General features: G+C 40.5%; 1 protein-coding gene across 2 annotated transcripts in view; it reads right to left on the reverse strand.

Annotated features, from left to right (window-relative positions):
- Positions 1-17,875, reverse strand: part of RNF144B (ring finger protein 144B) — an 89,814-nt gene that overhangs the window by 44,186 nt on the left and 27,753 nt on the right. Inside the window, exon 1 of one of the 2 annotated variants that reach the window (XM_075083930.1) lies at positions 6,613-6,938. The exons of the other annotated variant lie outside the window; for it this stretch is intronic. The gene's annotated coding sequence lies outside the window, so the exon portion shown is untranslated. Of the gene's footprint in view, positions 1-6,612; positions 6,939-17,875 lie in introns of those variants that run through there. 2 annotated transcript variants of the gene reach the window in all.

Genomic DNA, 17,875 nt, shown 5'->3' on the forward strand with positions numbered 1-17,875 from the left:
AACTAATCAGAGTGTATCCCTAAACCACTCCTCTGCCAGTTCCTCAGTGAGCCCGACCAAAGTCAGCTGCAAATGAAGATGAGGAAAGGGCAGACCAAGTCCCAGCTCTGGCCGGATCTGCAGAAGTAAAAGAGAGAAGTAAACTCCAGTAACAATCCCCTAACTGAACTTCTCTCTGCTTGTCTTCTCAATATCCATATTTGCTCTCCCTCTTTTCCAGCCCACACATGGGAAGAGCAATGAGCCCTGCATGCTGGAAGACAGCTCCTGGGAGGAGTTCTGCTGCAGGCCATTCCTTCCACATTGCCTGCTGCCCCAGAGTGAAGGAGCCCCATGGTGCCCGCCCCATCAATCAGGATGTGAATATGGTGCATCTCTAACCTGATCGGCTTCGCATACCCACTACAGAACAGACGTTGCAAACTATGCTGGAATAACAATAATAGCTTCAACTACGTTTAGTCTTAAGCTCTTGAATAACTTTAACAGCTATATATTTTTAAAACACCTATATATTCCCACTTTTATAAATAAACATTTTTAACAGAGCATTATTTATTTTACTCTGCATCTTATTAACTATGTAAGACAAATATGACATTTTCTTAAATTTGAGTCAAAAATCTTGGCTGATGACACTTTCTATCATACAGTGCAATATTGTCTCATTGCTGCCCTGCCCTCTCCCACCTGACTTTCTGCATCTACCTTCTGTCTCTGTGTTTCAGGCTCTGAGCGCTCCCAAGAAGGTTTTTGCCTGTACAGTATCAAGCAGAGGGAACAGTTAGTTTCTCAGGGGTTCTGTGCAACTCCTTAGAAATCCAAATGGTACTACAAGACATATAATAAAGCAGAAGTGTACACCTAATGCAGTTAGAGGTTTCCGTTCATCATTCCCTCACTCCAATTCGAAATGTCAACTTTCATTACAGAAATAATTTCAAAGGAGAACAGCAACCTGTAAACATACAAGATTTCAGCCCCAAAAGCCTTAGTGTCTGTTAACAACTGGCTAGTTTCTACCTGATCTTAGCCATGAAGTCAAAGCCCTGCCAGTGGGAGTGCTTCGAATGGCTCCAATGGACCTGCTTATGTGTGCAAAGATAAGCAGCTAGGGGCAGTTGAAAGAAGCTGCCCCACTTTCCAAACACTCAGAAAAATTAGTATCTAGAACACAGAACTGAAGGAACTCAGAGACTTACCGTACTACAGGGTGACAATGTTACAGTAACCTTTCTAAAGATGTCCTTCTGCTAGCTGGTCTTTTAGTTATGACCATGACAACTAATGCTCCCCAAATAAACATTCTGTCCTCATTGCTAAGTAATTAGGAAAAGAAGCTACAGTAAGAATTCTCAACTCCTTCTCTGCTCCTCTCCTTGCAACTGCACGTTTCCTTCATTTGTTGGCCCATCCTCCCAAAACGTAGGAAGCTAAGTCAACAAGGGGTTTGAAACTGGTCAAGCCATGTACACTGCTTGGGTATTTCCAATAAAAACATTGACCAATCCAAAAAACACATGTCCTTAAAGTAGTGTCAGCTAAATTACGTATATGTATATGTGGCTTTTACTCCACTCCAGGCAAAGTACATGATTGCCTTTCCCACAAATCATCCCTGGAGAGTATGATGGAGATTCCCCACCACTGAACTCATCAGTGCAGCTGTGAAGAGATCAGGAGGGTGTAAGATCGCATCGTCTCCATAGTGCAAAACTTCAGCAAGCAAGTTATTGCTGGCCCCGTGGATGTTGTCTTAGCCCTACAATGGGGGAAGTGGGGAAGCCCATTGGGAAGGGTTCCATGATCAGTGGTTAGCTGAAGGTCCACTGCTGTGAAAAAGCTTCAGGTGAGTGCAATGGTGAATAGCCCACAGGATCAGTTACTTTTCCCTACTGACTACAACTTTGTAACCTTAATTTTTTTGGAGGGTGGAAGACCAGCTTGTTTTCCTTCACCCATCAGAACGCTTCCAAAATTCAGCACAGGCAGAACTCATGAACTTTCGCATCTACTGCTCAGACGTAAGCAGGGTCAGCCTGCAAATCACAGCTTCTACTTAATCCTGGAATTTTCTTTGCGTACGAATAATTAGCCTATATACTAGCTGTCATGAAACATGTTTTTTCTTCTATGTATATAGGGGTTTAGAGCATGCAATTTTGAATGATTTGCACCTATATACACATGAGCAAGGAATTCACCCCTAAGCCACAGCAACATATAGTACATAAAAGCATAACTAGAGGTAGCCTTGAAGGACTTGTTTCAGTCCCTGAACACAGAAATACAGCTCTCTTGTTGCAATGGTTTTTCCTTTTTGCCAACATATAGAGCACATAAACGTTTTCAGATCTGCACATTTACCCTCTGGCAGTCTGAAAATACAATAGTTTGTATAACCAAACATGAATATCAAAGCATCTGTCAGACACTCAGACAGCATCCACTCTTTGAGTAATGACTCACATCTTATAGTCTCCCTCCTCTCCTCATTATTACAACAAAATGAAAAGCAGAAAAGCTTGCAACAGACACAAATACTGATATTCTCAATTAAAGGGGAGAAACATGAACATGACAGTAAAATGGTATTTTTTCCCTTCTAGTAAAAATTAATTCTGTACTCTGTCTCCAAATCAGCAGCTCTCGTCTCTCCTTCAGACAAAAAGCATGTAGAACAACTCCCCATGACGGTTGTGCCTACAACAAGCTCTAGCACACAGGAAGAAGTTCCATGCAGGGGATGACTTCTAGCATGCATGAACTCACACTAACAAGCTGGGCTTTTCCAGAGTAACATGCTGGCTATAGTTTTCATGAACAGCATGTCTTGACTTCACCGCCTTCACCGATAGCAGCTCCAGACCAACACCAAAAAATATACCTTGTCAAGTCCCAGTTCTGGTAGTCCCACTCTGACTCACCCAATTGCCCTTATTTACGGTCTTTGAAGTGTGTCAGGCAGGTACAGAATTAGGTTTTATATAAGCATAATTTAAACAAACGGTCCCTTAACTACAACATGTCTGGGACTGCCCTACTTCAGAGAGGTTAACCATTTAGTAGCAGGAGACAGAGTCACATGTCCCACATCGCTGCACCTGGTGCTGGCTGGCTTTGGGACTCTAGAGATACTGACTTACGTGGAAAGAAAAGGCACAAGGATCCTAGTAGGTCCCATAGTCAAGTAGTCCAAACAAGTCAAAACTGTACTTGCAGGCACCAAGGAAATTCAAAGAATCCGGTAAACTGATGGCATTTCTAACTACAGATTATGGATTTTCCCTTGGAGGCTGAGCAGATTCCCCTAGAAATACAGTAAGAAACCACACAGCTCTTGGGCAACCCACAACATTTTTTCTTTATTATAATACAATAAGAGGAACCAGAAATGGGGAATGCGTGTCATTGTGCACAAGTATCAACACATACAAAGAGATCTAGGAAACTGCATCAATAAAATGTTTTTTATATAGTTACATTTTTTTATTTGAAAGTGTGTTTGCAATGCAGTTAAACTAGTCATGCTCTCAAGCCTAGAAATTTCTGCTTGGCACCTCTGCTCCTCCCTGGAAGACTCGGATTTGGAAAAGTCCCACTTCAGCAGGATGAGGTCCTTTGTAATCTGAGATACTATCTTTTTTTTTTTTTTTTTTGAGTGCTTTCGTATCTCCTAGCAATGATCTACTTTATGAATATAATGCCCACTCAGTTCCCACTGAACCGAAACCATTTACAAGAGACACAGAGAAAGATTACTGAACACTATTTTCTTACTGATCAGCACAAAGTTATTTGGCACAAGCATCTCCGTAAATATTTGTCCAAGACTGGGTAAATTTGCAGTGTACGATGGCCCTCAGACCTGTACTTCTCTCTGTCAAGTGAGAAGGCTCATAGCCTAGCACTGGAGCTCAGCTGTGCTTCAGCAGAAATACAAAACGCTAGAGGCTGAACTTAGTATCATTGCTGTCTTTCCCTTTGGATCTGTTCTTTTTCGTTTTGTTCAATCTTCCCCTTCACAAACAAAAAGAAGATTAATTTTGAGGTGGAATGAATGTAAGGTTATTCCTGGCTGTTGGGCAACGAAGAGAATTTGTGAAGCACATTACGCAGGCTGGGCTCTGGCATGGGGAAGCCGGAGGGAGAGGAGGGAACTGTACCCACCTCCCAGAGAATATGCAGAGGACGAAGACAGATCCAGAACCATTTTCAGCCTCATGAAGCTGAAGGCAACGTCTGCTTTGGTATATGTAAGGACGCCTGGTGGACTCCATTCACAGCGACACTGGCAGCCTGCCACAGTATTTTGTTCACATGTGCTTGTGACACCCATGGGCCCACAGCTGTAATTATGGTCTCAGATGTCACATTACTACTAGCCCAGGAGATATTTATGGATCTGATACGTACACTGTACAGGCATTGTGTAGTTTCAGACACATTCAAGAAAACTCCCCACTCAAGAAGAGGGACAGCAAGCCATTTTTTGAGCTACACATCAAAACATACTCCACTGGATCTCACCACTAGAAGTCAATGAAAGGTCTGGACAGGGTGGATTGCCAAGCACAGGGCTTAGACTCATACCACAGATATTATCAGAGGCATACTAATGAACTGGGAGCCTGGTTAAGCATTAGCACTGCTTGTTTTCCTGTGAAGTGACTTGCTGCTTTTCAGAATGCATTTTAAACTTAAGATGATAATAAGGACAAGTACATACTTTCCTCCTGCAACAGAAGGGAAAGGCCAGATAACCATTTCCACATTTTTTATTTATTTCTACAAAGCTTATGAAGCATTCAGAGAATATAGTGTAATCCATGAGCCAAGCTAGAGAGAAACAACTCCATATTGTTTGTTATTTATTTTATTATCTTTTGCTCCAAAGTATACCACCACACAAATAAAATCACCAAAATGTCACCATCTGTGGGAAAGAAGACCATGACTATTGGTGAGGAACATGCATGGGGAACTGAAACTATACCAGGTTGCCAAATGCTATTCATACACAAAGTGTAAGGAGGTTTCTGTGTCCTTGTACAAGCAGACAGCACTTTGTGTTAAATAACCCCATCGGACAGCAAGACACATGGGAGAAAAGGAGTCTGATTCTCATCATACTGGCTTAGCTCCAGAATAGATCCAGTTCATTTTGAAGGAATACCTCTGACTTTACCACAGCTTTAGACACTCAGCAAACACACTCCTCTCAATCCATATCCTAAAGCATTACTTTTGAGAGCATAAGTGCAGCCATCCCCTTATCAATGTGCTGTAGTTTTTCCAACGTAGCTTACGTTCACTGAGGGAAGGGTTTCAGCCAGTTTCATACTATGACAACCACCCATACACCCACTCACATTCAGGCACAGACAAGTCCTAAACAGGACAAGAATCGGGTCAATATATTTGCTTTGGAAAATATTTAAGGACAGGATTTTGAAACTTCGTTTTCCAGAAATGTTGGTATCCCAAACCCAGCGCTTGCTCTTAACTAAGACCGCTTGCCTTTCAGGCTGAGTGTAGACCCACATACCATGTTGCTGTGCCTGCTCGCAGTCAGTTGTAAAGCTGCATGGGGGCATTTCAGCCACAGCCTGTATCTCTGCTAAAACTTACTTCTTAAAAGCATTCAGCGTCTATTTACCAAAAGGATGGGAAGTCACCCTGCAATGCTTCTTTAACTATAGTCATCCTAAATATTTTACTACTTACAGTGCTCTCTGAAGGAGCACACTTGATATTGATGTATACAGTAAGGAAGCAGAGAGCCTTAGTATTACAGAAAAAACAGAGCTTTATAACAAGCCAGACTGAAACATGTCCATTACCGAAGCAGCTTTGTACTGAGAAAGCCTTATGCTGAGAAAGAGAAAGCAGTGCATATATACCAGTGAAGGCAATTCTCTGTTCTTAGTGTAAAAAAATGAAAAATGCAGACTAGAAAACAAATGTATTGTATATTTAGTATGTGCTTATGTAAACCACATAACCCTAAACCCTGAACAGATTAGAAATGTAAATTAACGCTTATACAGAGCAGCATATTTTTCCTTCACAATACCAGCTGTACAAGACTGTGGCAGAAGAAATGCCTTTAAACCAGGAGGAAATCCCTGCATTTTAAACTCAAGCTCCCTCCAGCTTAATCAGATGTGTTTTCAGTATGAACAGAGTTCTTGTATTTAAACTAAAACAGATATATGACTGACAGTATGCCATCTTAGCAACTGCTTTCCACACAGGTATGTCCTAATACTGCAGCATTTTCAAACACTTCACACAGATATTTCTTTAAAAGTTACACTGACAAAAGTAATTTCACCCTTTTGGGAAGTACTTGATGTCTGTTTCATTTTCTGTGCCTTTAATAGTCGGGACTCCTTTTTGCCTCAGCTATAAGCACCACACAGTTTGATTTTAACCAAACCACAAATAATATTTATCTTAGCTCTTTAATCATTCTAGTTCTTAACATTTTTTTTTTAACTAAGCCTTTTTACTTTCTTCTATTAGAAGCAAATGCTGGCTTTCTGTTGTTTTCAGGGTATCCTTTGCTTTTATGGAAAAAAATAGGCAGAAAGCTGTATTCCAACATACCTTGAAAGAAGAGTAGCATTCACTGCCAGCTGTGTGACTTTTCAGTAGCTGCACTCAGACTCCAGCGTTCCCCAAAAACACGATGTCACAAACCCCTGAAGCTCACAACCAGGAGCAGAGGCAGATTGCTCTCGCACACCCTTCCTCTTCTCTGGGTATCTGACAGCTGTACACTTTTTAGGACTGCCGCAGGACTTGTCTCCCAGCCCCTTTGCCACTCTGATAAATCATCCCCTCCCTGCTATTAAGAGCATGCTGCCATTATATCTTAAAAGCACGTCACAGCTTGTATGCAGTAGCTGTGGGAAAGCTGCATTTATTTATACAGGAAGCTTGAGTACAGCACTTCCTACTTCCCATCTGAGTCTCAATTCAACTGCAGGTGATTACTTAAACCCTGTCAGCTTCCAGCCAATGCATATCCTATGTTCTTATGTGGATATATGTGCTGCTTTTAATTATAACTCCCATCTGAGCCCTGACAAGATAAAACGGAAAGGCATTAGATGAGACACTCATAAAAAACCTCCCAGTTGCCATTTAACCTGTTTTAGGGTAGCAGCTTGTATAGCAGCTGCCGTACCAGCAGATGATGCCTGAAACATTGCTGGCTTCTGCTTATCTCCACACATGAAAAATGCCATCTAAAAGCAAAGTGATTTCTTCATGTTGGAGTGGAAGGGAGCAAAACTCTAAACTCACAAGTAAAATATCAGTGTAATTTCAATTCTGAGTGCTTAATAATGATTGTGCTTAGCTTATTCTGTCAATACTAAATTTTGATTCTTTAAACCTGGGCTTGTGTGCAAGAGAGGTTGGTGATTCCACAGTTCTGTACTCCACAGGCACAGACGTTATTCACACCAGCCAAGCAGGAGGAGAAGGTATTACTGCGCTGCATGACACCAAACCCTAAAGAACTTTTCCTGCTGTAGGAAATGTACCACACCCACAGATAAGAAGTACAGATACATCGGAGTGCAGCGGGTGCAGAAAAACAGAGAGGAACAAGTATAGATGCTGACCTATAATTTCCTTTTTATGATGAAATAGGTTTACTTTGCACTCCGTGCAACTATTGCTGGCATTTTGCCTTCAGGAATTTGTTGTATAGGCATTTCTTCTGGGGTCTACAGAAACTCACAGCTGACTCTCTAGTTATATTCAGACAATTATACTGCATCAGATTAATTTAAGGAAAAGGCAGTAAGCTCGTGCAACTTTAAGTCAGCCTCCTTGCGCCTATGCATTACAGATTTGCTTGAATTATCGTGACATACTCTTTTTTCCCCATGGAGTAAGTACAAACTTTATCAATCTATTTGACATTGGGTGTTACTTATAATTTTATGTCTGGAAAAAATGTAGTCATTTCAACATGTGGAATCATGTTGATCCCTATAGTATTCATCAATAGGGTTACAGTAGGGTTAGGCAACCTAGAGCCATGACATAGATATTGCCACTTGAGCTAGTAGCGCATTTCCTAGCAGTAGCAGACTTTTATACAGAACAATGACCAATCCTAGGCAGTACTCAAGAAACACCTGGGGCTCAGAGCTATTTTTTAGGTTGCAGAGCCGTAGTGAAAATGTGGAATTCTGTGTCAAACTTCACAATTAGAAAAGGAGTTTCCTTCAGTAGTTAGGTTTTTATCCATCTTCTGTTCCAGTATGAAATAGCTTAAGCTTCTATCACTATCTTTTCACTACCTTCCCTCTCTTCTCCCTCCCTCTGTTCCAGCTCCTATATTTTCTTCCTGCAACCGCTACCTTTGCTACTCTGCCTCCATCACACAGGTACTTGCTAGGCCACAGATGAAGCGCAGCAAGAAAACCTTCCTGCTCTTAGCTCCTGTGCTCAGCACCACAGCACTTGAACAGCAAAAGGACAATTATCTCAAGGAGGAGAGTGGTGAGAGAGGGAGGATGAAGGAAGTCAAGATACTCATGCAGGTGTAGGGAAAATGGCACAGAGTAGTTCCAGAAGTAGAGCAGGGGAGCAGCCAGTAGCAAAAGCAGTAAAAGCATCTCGTTTGGTACTTACTCCTTGCTGGCACAACAAAACAAAACCAAACTTCACTGCAGTAGCCTCCACTAGTCAAGAGAAACACTGCAAATAAAGGCTAATGATCTTTCCTTCAGACGAATGATGAGGCCAGCTTGTATCTGGGATGGGGGGCGGGGGAGGCTGTTCTTTTGAATTGAGAAAACTAGATTAGTCCATTAAAATACAGAAGAATTCTGGAAACCTCAGCTGCAAACATCACTTGATATTTTTATCCTGTTTCCTACTATGTATCTCTATGCATGAAAGTTATAATGTGACTGCACAAGCATGCAAAACTGCTTGCAGCAAAATTAATTCCCTTAAACATCATAAAATTGTTGAGAAACATCATGAATGCTTCTCAAGACATTTAATTTTCTGGAAAATCTAAGATGCGCTCATTCCAAGCACTCCACTTCTAGATTATTTGATAATAATAATAATTATTTGACCTAAACAGTGGCCCCTGAATTTACATGCAGGACAATCACTTACTGAGGCTCTGTGGATGGCTGGGTACTCCCCTGCTTCCGTCTTCACTTCTGTGTTCACCCCTATTTCTGTGCTTATCCTGACCTCCGCAGCAAAGAGAAGCTGAAGGTGATGTGGCACTGTGCAAGAGTTCAGGCTATAAGGACTTGAGATGATCAATACTGATGATTCTTTCCACTGTCATCACCAAAAGGCAGGAGCTAGACTGTTATGAGCTCTTCTGTCAAAATGATTTCTCTTCCAGCTATACCTCAACCCCAGGTACTTCAGAGTTTCACAGAAGCACATCTTCTTGGCAAGCTAATTTTTTGAAGTGCTGTGAATCATGCTAAAATTGCTACCCAGCTCAAATCCCTGAATCTCTTCGCTCAGATTGATTGATTTCCTTTTTCAGCCAAAAAAATAAAAAATACAAGTTCAGAATGTCATGCAATGCCAGTCAAGTCACTAGCTAAGCCCTCCTCCTTTGTTTTCTTCTTCAGTAACAATGATATAAAGCAGAAAACTGAGAGGGTCCAATTAATATTTGGACACTTAACTGACACCTTTATAACTCCAGGACTGGGGGAATGACTGAGCCTCTGAGATGATCCATGCCAAAACATGATATCACAGTGAATTTTTAGTCACATTACTAGCCAGAAGTAACTCAAAAAGGTTGGCATAGTTAATAACTAATATTGCTGTGTCATTCTTGCAGCAACTCAAAATACTTACAAAATGACTAAGCCACTCTGGCATTAACTAAAATTACTAATTAGTTTATGAGGTAAGCAGGTAAAAAAGCAACAGCATGACCACTGAAGAGACCTCTCACATCCCACAAACAGAATACCATTAACAGCAAGTGAAAACACTGAGTTAGTGTACAACTAACAGTTTCATTATAATTTTACATAAAGAACTAGGATTAGCGTGTGAGGAAAAAAAAATTTTAGTTGTTATTAGTTTTCAACTAATAAAAAACAAATATCCTGAAAAATAATGGCTATCCATAGGTGTAAAATAAAAACAGGTTTTGTAACAAGTTTTCTAAAACCAGAGCCTAAGAAAAATGCATCTTTGTCCACTTCATTTACTGTATATGCAAATTACCCATTTGCCCATGCAAAAAAAAAAGTACTTGTATATGCAAGAGAGAGAGTTTCACAAGAAAAATAGATACTAATGTGTAACATAACCAATGCTGAAAATGAAACTGGAAGGGTTTTGGCACAGTGAGTATACATATATTATCTGAAGTTGCAAGTATGACACCCCTGATATCATGGGCTAAGAATAGTTTTCTTCAGTGGAAACTATTTTAAAAGGGGGATTCCACAATCAAAACTCATTTGTGCTACCTTCATAAATCTAATAATTTAAAAAAAGAATGTCTATTCAATATATGTATTTATATAATCACACAAACAATGCTAGAAATCAGATGTCAGTGCAAAAAATACAGATGAAGAAACATTTTGCATGCAGACGAGCTTTACTCAGAATAGCTACCAGAAAATCAGGATCACATCTTTCCCTGTTTAAATACCCTATTGTTCTACAATCCTGACTTGGTATGCAAGTCACTCGCTGACAAACCAGGCCTGAAATCTTCATTATTCCCTTTAGCTAAATAAGATACACTAAAACTTTATTATAACGTGTTTTGTATTGGAGCGAAATAAATCAAGATAAATTATTCTGAAAGAATAGTAGGTACAAATCTAAAGAGCTTTTTATGTTACAGTAAAAAAAGTGAGTGGGACGGCACACTGTCTACTGAACATTTATAATCATTATTATCTCAAAACATGTGGATTTATCTCACACACAAAGAAAATTTCTAGGTGACTTACACTCATCCTGCTCTATGAATAAGGCAAAATGCAATATTCATTAAAATTTGTTGGCACAGCAGACCATCTCCAAATAACACACAATCACATGGCTTCCATAAAACTCTGCATTTCTTCTCTACAGGTATTTTTTTCTGTGTTTATACTTTGAAGTACTTCCTGACATACTGGAAAGGAGGTTTTGGTATTTGATCCATGCAGAACAGTGCTAGTGGAAAGAAACATACAGCCTCACCAGAAAACAGTGAGAAGATAGTCTGCTACCCCAGTGGGACAGTTGTGTTTGGGGTGCTTAGAAACCTTGACTTAAAAATCAAAGCCAATGGCTTTGATAGCACATTACTGGAGTTCCAATGCAATTTGTTTTCCTGGGACTTGCAGGCACTAAGGGAAAGTATATTTGCCCCCATAGGAAATCCTGTCGGGGGCAGAGCTCTATTGGCAATGCCACCAGGAGCCAGCTTTTTGCTACCAGCAATTGAACAGCTCTGCAACTCTACATAAATTTTTAACTTCTGCTAACTCCTGTCTGTTCAGTGAGTGCATGAAGAACCAGCTTGTGAAAAGAAAACAAGCTGAGTTGTTATGAGTCTGCCATAAATGAGATGCTGGTGAATTGCCACTGAACAGCAAACATCCAGCCATGGGGCACCCAGCACAATGTCCTCAGCCTAAGGCCCATCCTCGGCCACCTCTTTGCACTCAGATGCAGGGAAGAGACTGGTTACTGTCACCCTTCCCCTTGACCTTCTCCTATGACATGAGGCATGCCAGTCATCAGTTTGCAAAGCAATTGCATCCCTCCACAAACACACAGTGACCGCAGACACAAACCCTCCGGATGGCAAGAAGAACTGTCACTTTAGTCGCATGGCAGCGGAACATGCAGGACACCTCTCAGGCTCAGAGGAGACCCTGTGCAAGTCCGTCCAGTTCCCCAGCTGGACAGCACATGTAGCTTCCCCCAAAGCAGCACCACCTCATGACTGCCGGGAAAAAGTAAAATAAAACTGAAGAGCGTGCCTTGCCCTCACATTCATGTAACACATACAAATGTGGAGTCGCTCGGTTCATCTGAGGATCAGGTAACAGGTGAGAATTTCTAGCTGCGAAAAGAGTGATTTGTAAAGTAGCATCAAGGGGACCATATTAAATACACATGACAGAGGAGACACTAAAGTTGTCCTCTTCTGCTCTCTCTTAAAGTAAGCACACATTTTTAACAAGAGTATATAAAGATCACATGGGAAAAACTTAAGGCTTGGTTAAATGAATTTATTTTCTATTAACTGTGTTCACAGCTAGCTTCAGAGAACGGCACAGACTTTCAATTATGCACAGATATTGGTTTTTTTTCCTTTTGACTGTGTGCCCAAAGTGACACAATCTGTTGACTTTTAACCAAGTGTTTCAGTAATGTACCTAGAATTGCAGTGATACCAGACATCGGAATCACCATCAGTTTAAAAACTGAGAGGGCAAAACCATCCTGGCAGCCAATGAAGGAAGCTTCCTCTGTAACAGAGGAGGTCACCAACCTGTCCTCGTCATGAGAAAAAAATGTGCACACAGTTTTCACTTCTCCATTTCTACTGCTTCTTCTGTCCTGCCTCAAGTTCTTAACTGCCCTTTTTTTTGAAATCTTAAGAGCCAGCTTTATTCCTTCCAACCCCAAGGCGACTTCCTAGGTAATGGCTTCGCCTTAGCCTGGTGAGGCTCTATATACAGGCTTAAAAGACAGCTACAGTCAGGGGCCTTAATAATACCTTTCAGCCTAGGCCTAGTTGTTTTAACTGTACCTTCTGGAGTCAGGGATGGGCAGGTCAGAGATGAGATAGAGCTGAGGCACCTAATTCTATAAAATATAAAAGCCAACGATGGGACTTCCACAGACACCTGACAGGCAGGACCAAGGTATAGAGCTAAAGTATTCGTATCTTTTCTTTAATATTTAGGAATGATACAGGCTCACCCTTTGATTAATTTAGGGTGGGAAATGGTGTCCAAGTTGAGAGGGGTTACTCCAATGGACTGGTTATGCAGGGAAACGCTGGAATTGAAACACACCGATGTGGGAAAACCAAGAACTTGTCCCTCTCTCCCAGCATCCCACTCCTTATTCGACTTCCAGGGAGTGTTCCCCACACCTTTCCCCTCATCTTTATAGTTTCCTTTCTCTATCCTAGTTTACATCTCACCCACTTATGGCAAGACCAGATGTGAAAAGGTTTGTCCAGATCCACTTTTCTCCCTATGGAATTTAATCAGGTGGTTAGATAATCTCAACTAATAGAGTTTTTAAGGATTTCAGCCTTTCAGTGCGCCACAGTAGGGCTTTTTGAGTGAGCCTATCTTCTCCCTGCTGTTTTAGGCTGGCCACCTTTGCAATGGCAGCATCCAACAAGGACGCAATGCTACTTCCCAGATGAGAGGCAGAAACATCTTAAAACACATGCAACTGTTTGCTGGCAGCCATCTTATCATGTCACAGCTGTAGTAACAAAATCCAGGATTGCTCTATGTTCGGGTCCCTTGTTAGGAGAGTGATAAAACTTTTCTCCCCTCCTCGGCTCAGAGAAGAGAAGACAGAAATTACAACAATCTCCTTGAAAGGACATCTTTAACACGCACCACCTAGCAAGCAGTTGTTAAATTAAACAATCCCAATATTAGCATAGTGGGAATTCAAAAACAAGAAGATTGTTTACTTGCTGCAAGTGATATAAGGATTTATTCAGGTGCACTGAAATAATTTAGGGGGTTTAACTTCCTGTTGTTTATTTTTGTGTCTGTTACATTCAAGTGCCAGGTAAGTTTATTAAAATATGTACTTTTCACCTAGCAATTTTTTTAAAGTCTCTTGTAAAACTAGGTATACCCCTAGGTATATCTCTAGGAAAATAAATGTGAGTTTTACGAAACTGAACAAGGGCAGAAGGGCAAGAATCATACCAAAACCTTTGCTTTTCCAAACACTGCTAAAATCCAAGCAAACAGTGTTTTCTGCTTTGCCACTGTCTGTGGTTATTAAAGATATGATAAGAGAACTCATCTTTCTGTTAAGCATGACTTCATCTGTGAAAATCCACTGGCTCCACTTAACTCCCCTATACTTGTCAGGAAGAAATGTAAACAGATTCAGGTATATCCTCCACCATTTTGTTTTATACATACATATGTATTACCTGGGATATGACAAAACAAACTAGTCAGGGGCAAAATTTATCAGTAAATTTGTTCCCACATAGAATGACTTTGCATTGTATGATATAAACAAAGCTTTGAAGTGTGAACTCTGAATCTGTAAAGATTCCATGAGCTCTCTCTTTCTGTGACCAGGGTATATGAATTCTGGGTGAAAAAAACATGCTTAGTGAACTTTGCCTATGACTGAATAACTAAATTTCTCCTTACATTATCCTTAGGATAATTGTCTACATGATTGCAATTTACAAATGCGGGGAAAAGGCAATTTCCCAAGTCACAGGGAGTGAAAATGCTGCAATGTGGAAGAAGAAAAAGAGCCTTTAGACAAGAGTAGAAACAACTGGCGTACTTGCATGGAAAAAGTCCTGACACCTCTCTCACTTCCCATGTGACCAAAGTTAGGTCATCTCCCACCTGGAGGAGGCAGATGAGAAGAAATTTCCAGGATCTTGAAGTCTGCCAAGGAGGTATGAGAGAACACGAAGTTTACGGAGGAACAGGGGCCAAAGGCAGGGAAACCATTTGACTCTCTTGAATATGAAATTAACAACATGAAGAGACTGAGCGTAACACACTACTGTCTCTCTCCCTGCTTTTGGTTCATGCATAGAGTACATTTGCTATACTGAAAAAAAAGCCAGTGAAAGGAAGGAAAAATCATACACACAGAATATTTCTAACATTGCATGAAAAACTTACCAAAAAAATGAAAATCTATTTCAGTTTTGCTAATTTGTTTTTTTTTCCTTTCTAAGACCAGCTCTTAAAATAACCTTTTAGCTTTGTATAACTTCATAGCTTTTTGAGCAACATAGCCAAAAAGACAACAAACAGCATTTCCCAGCAGCCTCTCAGAGAGAAAACTCAGTGGCGGAATGCAGACATGTAGCATCTCCAGCATCCCTGCTGGTGATCACAGATGTCTTGCCAGTCTCTGGGTGTCCCAGGGAGCAAGCTGCTGCAGGCTGCAGCTGTGAAAGCGCCAGGAAGCACCTTTCTGGGCTGATGAAACTGGAGCAAATACACTGGTTCCTACTGAGCAAACCTCAGAGAAATTATCCAGCACAACTTGGTAAGAACCAAGAAGTTCCACATGAGATCCGTTTGAAATACAGTGATGACCAGAATATGCCACAGAAACAGGGTTCACAATAATGGCTTCTTGTCTTTGGGTTAAAAAAAAAAAAAGATCAGATAATGTTGTGATATGTAGCACCCAAACTTTGTACGTGGAAACAGAATTTGGAGAAGAGAAGATAACTTCCATCATGATTTTATTCCTGATCATATTAGTTTAAGGATCTGGAGAGTTTCCGGCAGTTCTGTTTAGCTGGTTTTTTAGGAATAGTTGTTTCTCTCCCCCCAAGCAAAATGACAGGAAGCATGAATCAAGACTGTTTAAAAACTAAAATAACAACTTCCTTTGTCCTTATTGATAACATTTTTGTTTTTGTGACCTGAGTGGATATTCCTGTGTGTGTTGAGTGTGGGAAATCTTTTTCCAGTAACTCACTATTTTGATGTGATATTTTACATAAAGCCAACAGTTGGTCTTTTGTGTCATTTCTTCTGTTGTCAATGGGATTAGGAGGGAGAGGAGGGAACTGAAAACATGTAGGAAGAATAAGTAAAATTAATGTTTTACACGAAATTAGATGAATGTTTGCTGCAGTTAATTTCCACTAAACACAGGAAAGTATGGCATGAATGGAGATAGTGATGGTGAAGGAAAAATTCCAAGAATCAGCTTTAGCTCTTTGATTGTCTGACCAGGAAACACAGAAATTACTTTAGCTTCCTTCAACTGGCAATGAGTGCACAATAAATCTTTTGTCTTTTAGTGATAACCCAAATGTGCAATGCTCCACGTACTACGACGTTTTGAGTTTGGATACTATTATGGGCCAAGAGGCCCATCCATCATTCTGTCCAGACCACCCAAAGTGTGTTACTGGCATTGTATCAAGGTTTAAGATTCCCTCACATTAGACTGTCCCCAAACTGACGACCAAGATCTTTGCTGTCTCTATACCATCAATTGCCAAACAATTTTATTTTTTCAATTGAAAATTCTATGGGAAAATTACAAAATGTTGATGAATTTAAAATAACGAAGGGTTTGATTGTTGTACAAGTGTTTCTAGGCATGTTGCTAAAAAAAAAGTCAGTAAGAAAATTACTTTCCTCATTCAGAAGGTATTGTAAACCATGGTTTTCCTCAGGATGGAAGGTTTATTAATAAGTTAGATTTTATGCTCCAAACTTGTACGTGAAGAAATGGGTGAGCAGCAAAGCTAGCGAAGCCTGGTTTCTAAGGATTTATGTGCCTTAACATTGCTAAAACAATAACCCCCAGCTCCCTGATATTGCTTACGATGTGCCCCTGGATCAAGGGCAATGCAAGTTATGACTTGCACTGACCCACATACATGCCAATTAGTAAGCCTCGTGCTGGTTTTCTGATGGATGTTACCAGAAATTGTACAACAGTAGAGCGCTGCCTCCCTTTTTACGTCAATGGCTCAAAAAGTTGTCAGTGTACCAGCAGACAAATAGTGTAATCCACATGAGCTCTATTTCCCTAATAAATTCGGTTAAGCAGAAGACTTAACTCAGCTCAAACCATTAAGGATTAGACTGATCATTTCACAAAATTGTAGCAAAAGTCAGTGCACTCCACCAGGTACTCATCAGACTTGTGACTAAGTAAAACATTTATGTTTTCTGATTACCTTTCTGTTTCATTATACAGGGCAAGAAGCAAAGTAGAAAAGCTTTAATTTGACATTCTGGTTTTGACCAAGGGGAGCCAGCTTCAGGACTTCTGTAATAGGCTTTCCACGTCCTTAACAAAAAATACCTGCAGCGCAGATACAAGATTTAGATTTTTTTTTTCTAGGCTTTGCCACAAATATCCTCTGACCTTGGAAAAGTGCACTAATTTTATCATCTGTAACACCACAAAAAATGCCCTTACTTGTGCCACAGCTGTCTTGCATACTTTGTTACAGACTGTAAAGTGTCTTGCATTTCCAGGCTAGGTGGATTTAATCGCAAAGCAGAGAAACAAATGTTCAACAGGGAAACCTGAAGTGAATTAATAGCATTAAAATTTAGTCACCACAAAAAAAAAAGTTTTCTAGTGAACATCACTGATCTGATACACTGGATTATGTTTGTTTGGAAGGTAATACAAATCATCGTTCAAACAATGCAAAGTGTCTACATGTGGTGTGTTTCAACCAATCTTGCCTTAGCTAAGGCAGAATAGATAAATGCCATACACACTCTAACTGCTGGAATACTAGATACTAATACAAAATGAATACTAAATGCCTGCAGAGGAGCCATGGGATCGCGAGGGGCCACTGATACCTCTCTTTTCTGAATCTTTCCCCAAGTTCTTCCTTCCAACTTCCCACCGTCTTCCCTTTGACTCTTCAATGTATGCCGTATATGTCTTGTTATCTCAGCCACACAAAGACTTTGGCAGGCAGTTCCTAAAACCTCCTGACTGGTCACCCCTATGCTACCTGTCTACTCTAAAAGTCTAAATCTTTTCACCTTTTCTTCAGAATAGTTATTTCACTCAGTCAACAAAATCCCAAATGTGAATCCCACTGTGAATATGGCAGTAGTTTACAACTTTTTCTATCTGTAGAGATAAATAACATGCT

Source organism: Phalacrocorax aristotelis, chromosome 2 (assembly GCF_949628215.1).
Source record: "Phalacrocorax aristotelis chromosome 2, bGulAri2.1, whole genome shotgun sequence".
Classification (NCBI taxonomy): domain Eukaryota; kingdom Metazoa; phylum Chordata; class Aves; order Suliformes; family Phalacrocoracidae; genus Phalacrocorax; species Phalacrocorax aristotelis.